Source organism: Periplaneta americana, chromosome 13, assembly GCF_040183065.1.
Source record: "Periplaneta americana isolate PAMFEO1 chromosome 13, P.americana_PAMFEO1_priV1, whole genome shotgun sequence".
Classification (NCBI taxonomy): Eukaryota; Metazoa; Arthropoda; class Insecta; order Blattodea; family Blattidae; genus Periplaneta; species Periplaneta americana.
In genome coordinates this window covers 154,459,618-154,472,561 of record NC_091129.1, presented here as the reverse complement: position 1 = coordinate 154,472,561, position 12,944 = coordinate 154,459,618, and positions in this window count along the sequence as shown.

Here is a 12,944-nt window from a genome sequence, read left to right as displayed (position 1 = left end):
TTTCACTTCCATTCATTGTTGAATAATTGCACAAATTAACTGTTACAAGGAAATTCACCTCGCAGCATTTTTCACGCACACTACAGCATCACACGTGTTGGAAAAGACCAGCTACTAACACGTAACCGGAACCATTTTACGGAAATGGAAATGGGAAATAATCTGAGGAAAGCGAGAACACTGCACCCACACACGTGGTCTGTGTTGCCACATGTACATTTTACAAGTTCAGTATCACATGCTTTTGAAGAATATCAGTTCTTGTAAAGTCATACTACCATTATTGTTCAAAGTTGCCGGTGCCTGATCAATTTTTTATGTTAAAAATAATGTAGTTTGGAGTACCTACTTTCAATTTAAAATATATTTGTACGAAACTGACAACTTGGCTGTTGCCCTGTCTAGTACACAATGATTGGAAGTGAATTTAGGGGCCAAAAATATCTGCGATACTAACGTAGAACTACGTCCTCTTTGTTTTATATAAACCCGACTTTAACTTTCAAATATCCTTGAAAGTTTCAAACCATGAATAGTGGCCTATATAAAGTGCAATGAATAATATTTTTGATTTATAATTTTAAAAAAAGTTCATATGGTGTCTTTCATAGCGTTGCGTTAAAACTGTTTTTATTGTGCCTCCTCCTAGTTGTGTTATAGTCTGGTTGAATGCAAGATCATTAGATGGTAGCGGTAGCGAGCTTGCTGCACGACCAGTCGGTTTCTATTTCCCGCCCATGCGGTGATTCAGAGGAGGATCTCCTCCCTCTCCGTTCATTTACTCGCTTTAAAACTGTGCTTCTTTCTCTGGCCGCTAGTGCGCTGTTGTCTATGTGTGCTAACTACAGTAAAGGAGGAATGGATTGACTTTCCTCCACACAAACAATCTCGAATCCTTCTCACAGTTTTCTAGCAGCACATGAGTGCGCGTTGTTTAAAACTCGATCAACCGAGGTTTTCTTATAGCTGTGAACTTAAAAATTATCGAATCTTCCCCGAATTTCAAGGGACATATTTTATTTGGTATTTACTTTCAAAAGAAGAAAAATGTGAAGAGGACGTTCCTCCCTTCCCTCCCCCGAGAAACCGCCACTGATCTGAAGTAGAACAATTCGTGAAATAAAGAATGAGTAAAGTACACTATCTACCAAAAAGTAATTGGGCACTGTTTTTGCTCCTTTAGAACCTCGTGGTACCACCTCTTGTTGCTACAACAGCAGCCACCCTGTCAGGCATGCTCTCCACTAGTTTGTGTAGGATATCCACTGGAATGCGTCGCCATTCCTCTTGCAACATGGCACTCAGTTGGACAATGGAAGTTGGCCACATGTTTCGGCGGATACTATGCAGTGGTATGCAGACAATAATGTTCACCGGTTGGACTGGCCAGCACAGAGTCCTGATCTCAATCCCATTGAGCACCTTTGGGACAAATTGTACCAGCGATTGAGGTCTGGGAGATGCGGCCAACTTCCATTGTCCAACTGAGTGCTATGTTGCAAGAGGAATGGCGACGCATTTCAGTGGATATCCTACACAAACTAGTGAAAGCATGCCTCACAGATTGTACCAAGAGGTTCTAAAGGGGGAAAAACAGTGCCCAATTACTTTTTGGTAGATAGTGTATATTAAAATCGTAACACAAGTTGCAAGTCAGTGGCATGTTTCTTTGAGCTGGTGCGAAAAATTGTAAAAACAGAACTTAGGTTGTAATCAGTAGGTACATGAAGGTTTGTGTTAAATTACCCAGAAATGTGGTTGATTACATTTCAAAGCCCTATCATTCTTGAAGCCATCTTCAAAGTCGACTAGATACCCTCTTACACATAGAACATAGCTTGAGAAGGTAAAATTATAATTTGTTTAATAACTGTTTGACAAGATGGTCATGTTGGATAAGAACTGTGTTGATATTGTTTTCATGGATTTTATATTATTATTATTATTATTATTATTATTATTATTATTATTATTATTATTATTATTATTATTATTATTATTATTATTATAGGTCTCACAACCACGGATTACCGACAGAAGGAATGCGAATCAAACACTGCGATAAGGAAGAGCGGACGAGAGGAAAGGTCACGAGATAACTTGAATGATATTCAAGAGTACAGTCGGAAGAGAAATGACATCGATAGAATCAGTCTTGCGTTGTGATAATTACATTACGACTTTAGTTTGTTCCATTGCATGTGAATACGTGTCTTGTATCGCACGGTATTATTATTTCATTGCGCGTTTAATTAGCTTCGAATTTTTCTCTTGCTACGTCTTTTATTTTCACAACGATGTCCTCATTTGTTCATCTTCTTGGAAGAGACAGTACTTCCATCGGCTCGCACCTCTCCCCTCTCGGAGTGCCTACATACACACGTCAAAACCGTTGCTTACGGTCAAAACAGACAGCAACGCCACCATTGGTTTTCGGTAATCGTTTCTTGCTCGAGCTATATTATTATCATTATTATTAGTCTATTATTATTGTTTTTTCGAGGTTTGTTTCTTTTTTTTTTTAGCATTTTCTTGTTTTATGCTGAGCAAGGAGCTGGCCTACTGCAGCAACCCCCAACTTGAAGGACCAGACCAACTGAAAAATGGATGGAAGGAATGAGACGTTGTATGGGGCTGAAAGAATTACAAGAAGCAGAAACTTTGGATAGGGAACAATGGAGGAAAATAATTTAATGAACAATGATATTTCGTGGTTTACAAGTTTGTTAGGTTGAGGAAAACTGCAGCATTGTAGCAAATCCTAAATAAAATTTATTATTATTATTATTATTATTATTATTATTATTATTATTATCATCATCATCATCATCATCATTATTATTAGTCTATTATTATTGTTATTTCGAGGCTTATTGTTTGATTTTTTTAGCATTTTCTTGTTTTATACTGAGCGAGGAATTGGCCTACTGCAGCAACCCCCAACCTGAAGGACCAGAACAACTGAAAGAGGATGGAAGGAATGAGATGATGTACGGAGCTGAAAGTATTACAAGAAGCAAATACGTTGGCTAGGGACCAGTGGAAGAAAATAATTAAATGAACAATGATATTTCATGGTTTACATGTTTGTTAGGTTGAGGAAAACTGCAGCATTGTAGAAAATCGTAAATAAAATAAATTATTATTATTGTACAACTTGATTATTGTTAGCATCTTGATTTTTATTATTTTATTATTATTATTATTATTATTATTATTATTATTATTATTATTATTATTATTATTATTATCAGCGCTTTTTTTCAGCCGGAACGGTCCGGAATGTGTTCCGGTTAACTTTTTGTAATTACAAATTCCAACGAGATATATTTTATAAGCGAAAATTAAAATTAAAATTGCCGCTACTGCCGAGTCCAAGAGTTTACATTCTGTCATTATTATCGTTGGTGCAAAAGTAACTCTTATTATTATTATTATTATTATTATTATTATCAGCGCTTTTTTCAGCCGGAACGCTCCGGAATGCGTTCTGGTAAACTTTTTGCCATTACAAATTCCAACGAGATATATTTCATAAGCGAAAATTAAAATTAAAATTGCCATCACTGCCGAGTCCAAGAGTTTACATTTTGTCATTATTATCGTTGGTGCAAAAGTAACTCATGCAATCTAGTGCTGCCATCTTCCGTTATTGATCCTGAAACTATAGCTCGAAATCGCAGAATTTTCGTTATGCTTAAAATCGATGAGCTCCGTTTGGAACTTATTGTAATATAACGTATGTAGGCCTAATATTTTTAAACCTACGTTTTTGTTGTATAATGTGATCGAGTGATAGAGTTCCAGAAAAAAAGCACATTATTATTATTATTATTATTATTATTATTATTATTATTATTATTATTATCATCATTACCATCATAATCATTATCATCATCATCAATTACGAACTTTGAAGACTTTTCGCTGCACAACGAACAATATTGTGCCAGCTTACTCTATCCAAGCAAACATTTTCCCAATCAGTTATGCCTATTATTTGCAAATTTTTCCCTGTATAATCTACCTCATATGCAGTCTTTGCAGTGGTTTTTCTTCTGTAACTTTCCTAATTTTTCTTTCTCTTGGAGGTCTCGTCACATGACCTACCGTTATGTATTTAAATGAAATGGATGGTGCATTGATAATTAAAAATACTGTATTTTCTCGTAATTTTCCCATTACTGCACATGGCAATGGGATAGACCAGGCCTGCACAAGGTTTGCGCTCTCCGAGCCGGCTCGCAGCTCACGAGCGGAATGCAGATATTAGCTGTGCTCTGTATAAGGGTGAACTGGAAGAAGGGGTGATCTCGTACAAAATATACACAAAAGGAAGTACTATTACGAGTGCTTATGAAATGAATTCCCGTTCAGTGTTTGCAAAACTATCTTGGACTATTATTAATTAATAAAGAAATATTTGTTTTACAGAAGTAATAGAAATTCTAGTTACTTAAATGTACAATATCATTTTGTTATATTTTTATTTATCAGTACATGAAAACGAGGTTTTATGCTGTTGGCAGCTGAAAGGAACAGTAGCCTACTGATCGTAATGAAACATCAGTTACAGATGTTCGATGTCTGCCTTTATTAAAGTTGATTATAGAAAACAGTTGCTCACAAATATAAATGTTGAGCCAAACATAGCAATCATTTTCACAGCCAGCCTGTGTAGTCGTGGATATTATTGCTAATGTTTAGTCATGTACAGGCTAGTAGTATTATTCAAACGATGTTTAGCCCTTAGGTCACATTGAAGATCAGTAAGTTCGAGCTGTAAATCGTTGAATGTTAAATGTTATGTTCCGTCTTTTAGATTCCTCCATACTGTACTGTAGCAGTAGGTAAGCAACGTGAAACAGTTACTGAGATTAGGCCTACACACTGCACTCCACTAGATAACTGAGTGGTCGTTTCCCTCTCCTCTACCTATAGCAAGTCTATGTCATTCTGACGTATCTTCCTCTGCGTTTCGGCGAGCGGTAAACACCGCTCTCCCGCTCCGAAGGAGCACGCATGCTCGTTGAGCGCTGTTTGTGCAGGCCTGGCTAGATGCTCCCATGACCAACAGCTGTGCCTAACCATACAACTAGACAATTCGATACACAATTCCAAGCGGAAGTGGTGGCAATAAAATTCAATCTTCGAACGAATTATCTGTAGTCAATCTATTGATAACTTTTGCAACAGTGTTGGTCCTGAAAAATAATAAAATTACTTCAATAATAGTATAAAAATAATATTCTGTCTTCTGCCACTTGGGCTGTTTCTTTATTCCCAGTACTACGGACTCCATTCAGTTTCCATTTTGTTTTGTAAGTGCAGGTGATTTTGAATTTTGAACTTTAGGTATTATAAGCTGTGCTCACAAAATGTATATACTGTACATATATATTTTACAGTCTTATGGATCAGAAAATACAGTACTGGCATATACTGTGCCAGAGTACATCATGTCTGTGACTAACACTAACTTAAGTCGATAATAATTTATCTGAAACAAGTAGCCTACCTACGATACTGACATCAAAGTAAAGACATCTACAGAGTGTTCTAAAAAAGTTTCCAATATTTAGAGAGGAGGTAGTATGCATCAAAACAAGAAGTAAAAGTCCTATAAACATGATTCCTAATTCGTACACGTTCGATTATTCCTGGTGTGTTTCTAATGCATTTATAATCATTGACAATGTTTTTGCGGAGCTCGTTAACATTATTAACAGGGCTGGAACATTAGAAACATTTCAAATATCCCAAACAAAAATATCCAGAAGATTGAAGTCCGGGGACCTTGGAGGCCGGTTTGGTAAGCCATGGCCGATTCACCTGTTATATAAAATGAAAGGTAAGCCGGTGCTCCAATGTGCATGTATCACAGCAACTGCCTTTCTCAAAAAGGCACGTCATTCAGAAGGTCGTATAGCTCATGTTGGAAAAAATGGAGACACACACGACCATTAACTCTGCTAGATAAGAAATGAGGTTGCAAATGTACGAAGAGTTCAGTTGGTGGCTATACTGATGACTAGAGCCCATGTTAGGCAAAATGCCTTTTTAAAACTGAGTGTGTGTATGAAAGACCTATTACACACATTTGGGGACGATAGGCCCAATTTTTATTTTGCCTTTTTTTGCCTATTTTAGCTCCCGTTGCCTATTTTAAGGTTAAATGCCTTTTTTTTTTTAGCCTTTTTTACATTTTTAATGCATTTAAAATAAACCGCACATAAATTGTATCAAAAAAAAAAAAAAGAACGGTTGTACATAGGCCTATTAAAAATATATTATATTCACCTCGCACAAATATTTGCTGAGAATTTTATTCTCCAGCAATACATGTTTTTCCAAGAAGTCGTAAACTTTTTTCCCCTACCGATTCCATCTTTTATGTCACTTAACAAAGATGTTTGAACAGTGTAACCCTCAGTGCTCAGGTCACTTCGGGGTTTACCAGCGAAAGAAAGGGATGAGGGAAGAATTAAAAGCAAGTCTCCAGGTCCCGTTACTGTTGTCGCTTGCACGCACAAATCACGCGTACTTTGAAGTCTCTAATCCCTTCTCACACCCCTCTTTTTGAGACAATACACAGTCGGTTTTTCCCGATCTCTGAAAGAAAGTAGAGACAGTCCTTCTGAAATAAGTTGTTTTAAGTTTGCTCCAATCACTTCACTAGAAGTAGAAAGATCTTTTTCCACCATGAAAAACGTTCTCTCTGGCAGGCGGCTCACTATGTCAGTTGACAACTTAAAAAGCATCTTGTTGTGACATGTAACCAAGGAAAGTGAGTACCGTATGGGGTAGTTTATTAAGTATTTTTCTATGTTTTGTCAGTTTCCATGAATAATAAAAAATGCCTATTTCACTGCCTATTTTTACTATTTTAGTGCCTATATGCCTGCCTATTTTAACGAAAATAAATGCCTAAACATCCGGGCTCTAGTGATGACATTATGTCTTGGTCTTTGAACCTAGAACTTTTTTTGCCCTGTTTCATTGTCCTCTTAGTTACCTCTGTGTTTGTAATATAATTGTGAAACACCCGGTATGTTCACATCACAAAATAATCATCCACTCTCATGCTCTAGGCAGGTTAACACTGTCAAAGAACACAACTTCTGACATAGTTGTTTTATTTTTTTTTTCTTTTTAAATTTGAAATGCTTTGACTTGAATCTTTGGTTTAGAATTGAAGGGATTACTGTCGCTTCGTAACACAAGCAACTCCTCTCTCTCTCTCTTTCTCTCTCTCTCTCTCTCTCTTCAACAAACCAATTACGAATCACCACCAAATAAAAAAATATATATATCAAAATGAAAGGCTCTGCCCTTGAACAGAACACTATGAATTAATGTATATATTTCATTTTAACTTACTTTATGCTTTTAGCCTTGGACCCATACAAGACTATTAACCCGGTCCAACATATACAGGGTGTTTAGTGCTGAAACTGTATACAGTTGGGTAAATCTTGACAGACACGTTCTCGTCGCGGAGGTGAACACTAATATGATTAGTGACTAAGCGCTATCAAGGACCCTGTTTCTCGCGGTATAACGAGAACCCCTGCCAAGGGATACGGACGAAGACCTCAATGGCTGGATTGGCGAATAGAATAAGCTTCTTAACCAGTAAGACAGGCGGAAATTTAAAATCGAAAGAGAGAGATAGGACCAAAATTTAAATAATCACAAGTGAAGAATGGGTAAACCATCACAAAGAGCTTTTGGTCAATGATAAAGACCTATAGGGCTACATAACACAGACAATAAATACAAATCAGTGGGATGCTATTACTAAAAAAGAAATGGACGAAGCACTTAATAGCTTAAGAAATAGGAAAGCCCTGGACAGGATGGGTTTACTATAGAATTGTTAAAAAAATGGCAAGCCAGACACCAAAACCAGATTGGTACAACTACTGAATGACATATGGAGCTCTGGAAAAATCCCAGATGATTAGAAAACGGCAAAGATGATAAACAGTCATAAGAAGGGCGACAAAAATGGAGGAAACTACAAGGGAATTGGTTTAATGAGCTCAGCCTATAACGTTATACAGAGAACGTTATACCCACCTCTGATTCCGCCTACGAAACCATTAAATACCTCCCACATGTCTCGACTGTTACTTGGGCTGCCTAAGCAGAAATAAACTGCTTAAGCCAGACACTCTGTACAATTTCAACAAAAAGATTTAATGCAGACCTAGAGCAGAATATTAACAGATTAAATATTTGTATAAATAGATATTTTGGGAAAAGTATGAGAATGGAAATATAAAATCAGACTACATAATATAATCTCAAAACCAGCTACGTTCTACGGCAGTGAAACTTGGACGGTAAGACAGTAAGATAGGAGAAGAATCGAAACTTCCGAGGTGAGATTCCTTCGATATAGTATGGAAGTGACTGTAAGAGGTAGGTTGAAAAGTGATCACATAAGACAACACCTCAAACTAAGGAAAATGACGAATAAAATATAACAGTATGAAGAACAGTGGTTTTCTCATGTTCAGCGGATTTCTCAAGAACGTTTCCCGTGGCAAGCTCTCAACTACCGTCCCCAAGGAAGTCGAGATATTGGACGCCAAGTTACAAGATGGCGTCAACAATTTCACTGATCTCGGAACGAGATTTCACTCATCCTTATGTCTGAAGAAGAAGAAGAAAAAGAAGAAGAAGACGACAACGACGACTTCCTTCATGTGCAGCCGCTAGCATTCGATCCAATCACCTTTCGATTTGTAGCCATACACTATACTACTAAACTATGATGGGACTCTTTAAAATAAATGTCACTTAATATTATTCGTTGTTTATAAATATGCCTATACAGTACTTCAGTAGATCGCGGCAGGTTACAAAATCTATGGTACGGAAATTTGCTTCTTTTGTCCTAAAAAATGCTCATATTTAATTTATTGGTTTTGTATAGACGATGTAGTTCTGGAGTTGGAAGTGAATGGAAGTTGACTTCGTGGTATACCTATATGCTAGTAGAAGAGCCTGAATTGAGGGTACTTAGCGATGAAGTGTCCGATTGCATCCAGGTTCGTTCTAATATTGAAGTGACGTTTTGTGAATCAGCTATTGACGTAGTAAATAACAAAATTCAATTTACAAGTGCTGACGGTCAGAGATGTCATCCCATACTCTAACAGCAAATGTGAGTGGAAAATATTTCGTGCTAGCTGTGTCTCTGCCTAATTTAGCCCCAAAACCACCACTAGCGCATAATGAAAATAAAAAACAGCAGTAAACCAATTGAAGAATGCGATCCCAAAACGCGTTCAGCCTATTCTTCTGAAAGACTGGATTACTATAGTGTTTTTATCCACCAGTCTAGGGACTGAGCGAATAAATAAATAAATGAATAAATAAATAAATAAATAAGTAAACAAATAAATAAATGACTGAATGAACGAACGAACGAATGAATGAGTAAATAAATAAACAAAAATAAATAAATAAAGAAGTAAGTAAATAAATAAATACATGAACGAATAAATAAATAAATGAATAAATAAATAAATAAATAAATAAATAAATAAATAAATAAATAAGTAAACAAATAAATAAATGACTGAATGAACGAACGAACGAATGAATGAATGAGTAAATAAATAAACAAAAATAAATAAATAAATAAAGAAGTAAGTAAATAAATAAATAAATAAATAAATAAATAAGTAAACAAATAAATAAATAAATAAGTAAACAAATAAATAAATAAATAAATAAATAAGTAAATAAATAAATAAATAAATAAGTAAACAAATAAATAAATGACTGAATGAACGAACGAACGAATGAATGAATGAATAAATAAATAAACAAAAATAAATAAATAAAGAAGTAAATAAATAAATAAATAAATAAGTAAACAAATAAATAAATAAATAAATAAGTAAATAAATAAATAAATAAATAAATAAGTAAATAAATAAATAAATAAATAAATAAATAAGTAAACAAATAAATAAATGACTGAATGAACGAACGAACGAATGAATGAGTAAATAAATAAACAAAAATAAATAAATAAAGAAGTAAGTAAATAAATAAATAAATACATGGACGAATAAATAAATAAATAAATAAATAAATAAATAAATAAATAAGTAAACAAATAAATAAATGACTGAATGAACGAAAGAACGAATGAATGAATGAGTAAATAAATAAACAAAAATAAATAAATAAAGAAGTAAGTAAATAAATAAATAAATACATGAACGAATAAATAAATAAATACATAAATAAATAAATGACTGAATGAACGAACGAACGAATGAATGAATGAATGAGTAAATAAATAAACAAAAATAAATAAATAAAGAAGTAAGTAAATAAATAAATAAATAAATAAATAAGTAAACAAATAAATAAATGACTGAATGAACGAACGAACGAACGAACGAACGAACGAATGAATGAATGAGTAAATAAATAAACAAAAATAGATAAATAAAGAAGTAAGTAAATAAATAAATAAATACATGAACGAATAAATAAGTAAATAAATAAATAAGTAAACAAATAAATAAATGACTGAATGAACGAAAGAACGAATGAATGAATGAGTAAATAAATAAACAAAAATAAATAAATAAATAAAGAAGTAAGTAAATAAATACATGAACGAATAAATAAATAAATAAATAAGTAAACATGTAAACAAGCAAACAAATAAATAAATAAATAAATAAGTAAATAAATAAATAAATGACTGAATGAACGAACGAACGAACGAATGAATGAGTAAATAAATAAACAAAAATAAATAAATAAAGAAGTAAGTAAATAAATAAATAAATACAATAACAAATAAATAAATAAATAAATAAAATTAAATAAATATTTAAACAAATAAATGTAATAAATAAATCCATTAAATAAGTTTAATAAAAAATAAATATGTAGGTAAATAAACATAAATAAACAAGTAAATAAACAAACAAAAATAAATAAATACACGAATAAAGAAATAAGTAAATAAATAAATGAATGATTAAATAAATTAATAACTAAATAAATAAATAATGAAATAAATAAATAAATTAAATACATTAAATAACAAATAAACAAACTAGTGAATAAATGAATGAATGATCGAATAAATAAACACATAAAAAGTAATTAAATGAATAAACAAATAAATAAAGTAGATGAATATTTAAACACATAAATAAAATAAATAAGTCAATTTATTAAATAAATAATTGGGTTATTTAAAATGTATTACTATAGTCTTCATTATATAACATCATACAAAACATCAAACCATATGAACAGAAAGCATGCACTAAACCATAACATTGCCTGATGTATCACCTTTTATATACCATATATATAACCTTATATCATACGAGTTTTATCCGTAAAAATTACATTATACCACACCATGCTAATTTATATGCACCGTAGTATATCACATCACATTACCTAAATTCCTCGAATTACAGCACACTAAACTAGTCAATTTTTAATTTCTCTGTAACAGTAGGCTATATGAAGGAAGTTAAATAAACATAATAAAATCCATTAACAGAATGTAACGAAATATAAATGTTCACCATCTTCACATTCATGGAAGAATAAAATGGAACAGTCATGGTCCTTTAATAAATCCAGCAGAAAATTCAAAGGTAGGCATATCGTACAAGGTGAGCATTGTTCCTTGGAAGTCTGTCATGACCATAATCAATTAAATAAATAAATAAAATAAGTAAATAACTAATAATGTAGGTAAAGAAATAAATATATAATAAAATAAAATAAATAAATAAATTTAATAAATAAATCAATTAATTAAGTTAATAATTAAATAAGTAGTGAAATAAATAAGTAAAAATAAATTAATTAATTAATAAAAAATAAAATAAATAAGTGAATGAAAAAAGTAAATGAGTGAAAAAGTAAATAAATATGCAAATAAAAATAAATAAAATAAAATAAATTTAAGAAATTAAAAATAAGTAAAAAATAAATAAATAAATAAATAAATAAAATCACTTTAGCTTCCCGTGTGCCAGAGTCTTTTGCGGGTAATAAATTGTTACATATTTCAATTACTTACAAATTACATTTACCTTTGATTTAGCCGAAACCGATCCAATTTAATTTCTATGTTCTACTTATATCTCAACCTAATTCGGAATATAATTTTATGTTTGTTGGAGGCTACCGCCCTCCACTCCCCCACTTGTATGCTGTCGCTTCCAAAACCCCCACTGGCGCTTAGTAAAAATAAGAAACAGCATTAAAAGCAATTGAATACACAAAGACAACAAGTAGTATTTCTAATGAGGTTAAGTCAGCGGAAAAACGACATTTTATGTAAAAGGTAGGGTTCTCCTATCATTACATATTTCTGTATAATTTTTAATTACTGATAATGTTTTGAAAAACAATTTAATTTTTTTTATTCTTTAGCACAGACCGTAGTTTCTTAAGGAGTTAGGTACAGCTTACAGTAGTAACTTTTCGGAAATATTCAGTGTTTTGTTTTTCCTCCATTACTGCATTTTGTACAATAATGAAAATTGCTATGTGTAAAACACTGTCCTGCTATATGAAAAATATTTTTACGATCTAAATAAATAAATATATATATATATATATATATATATATATATATTGTTTACATATTCAAAATGGTGGCAATTCACTGTGCAGTGATGAAGCTTTTCCCTCATAATTCATAAACTTGTTAACCTTTTCATGTTCTTTCTTTTTTACTTTATTGTTGAAACTCATGTTCACAATATCATGCTCTTTCAAATACATTCTTAATAAATAATATATTTGTTATTTTGTGTTAGAAGAAAATACAGATAATTGATCATTTTTTAAAATGAATTTATTTTTTATCAGACAATCTATCAAAGACAGAGAAGTGATCTTGCATCATATTGTAGATATGTACACACAAA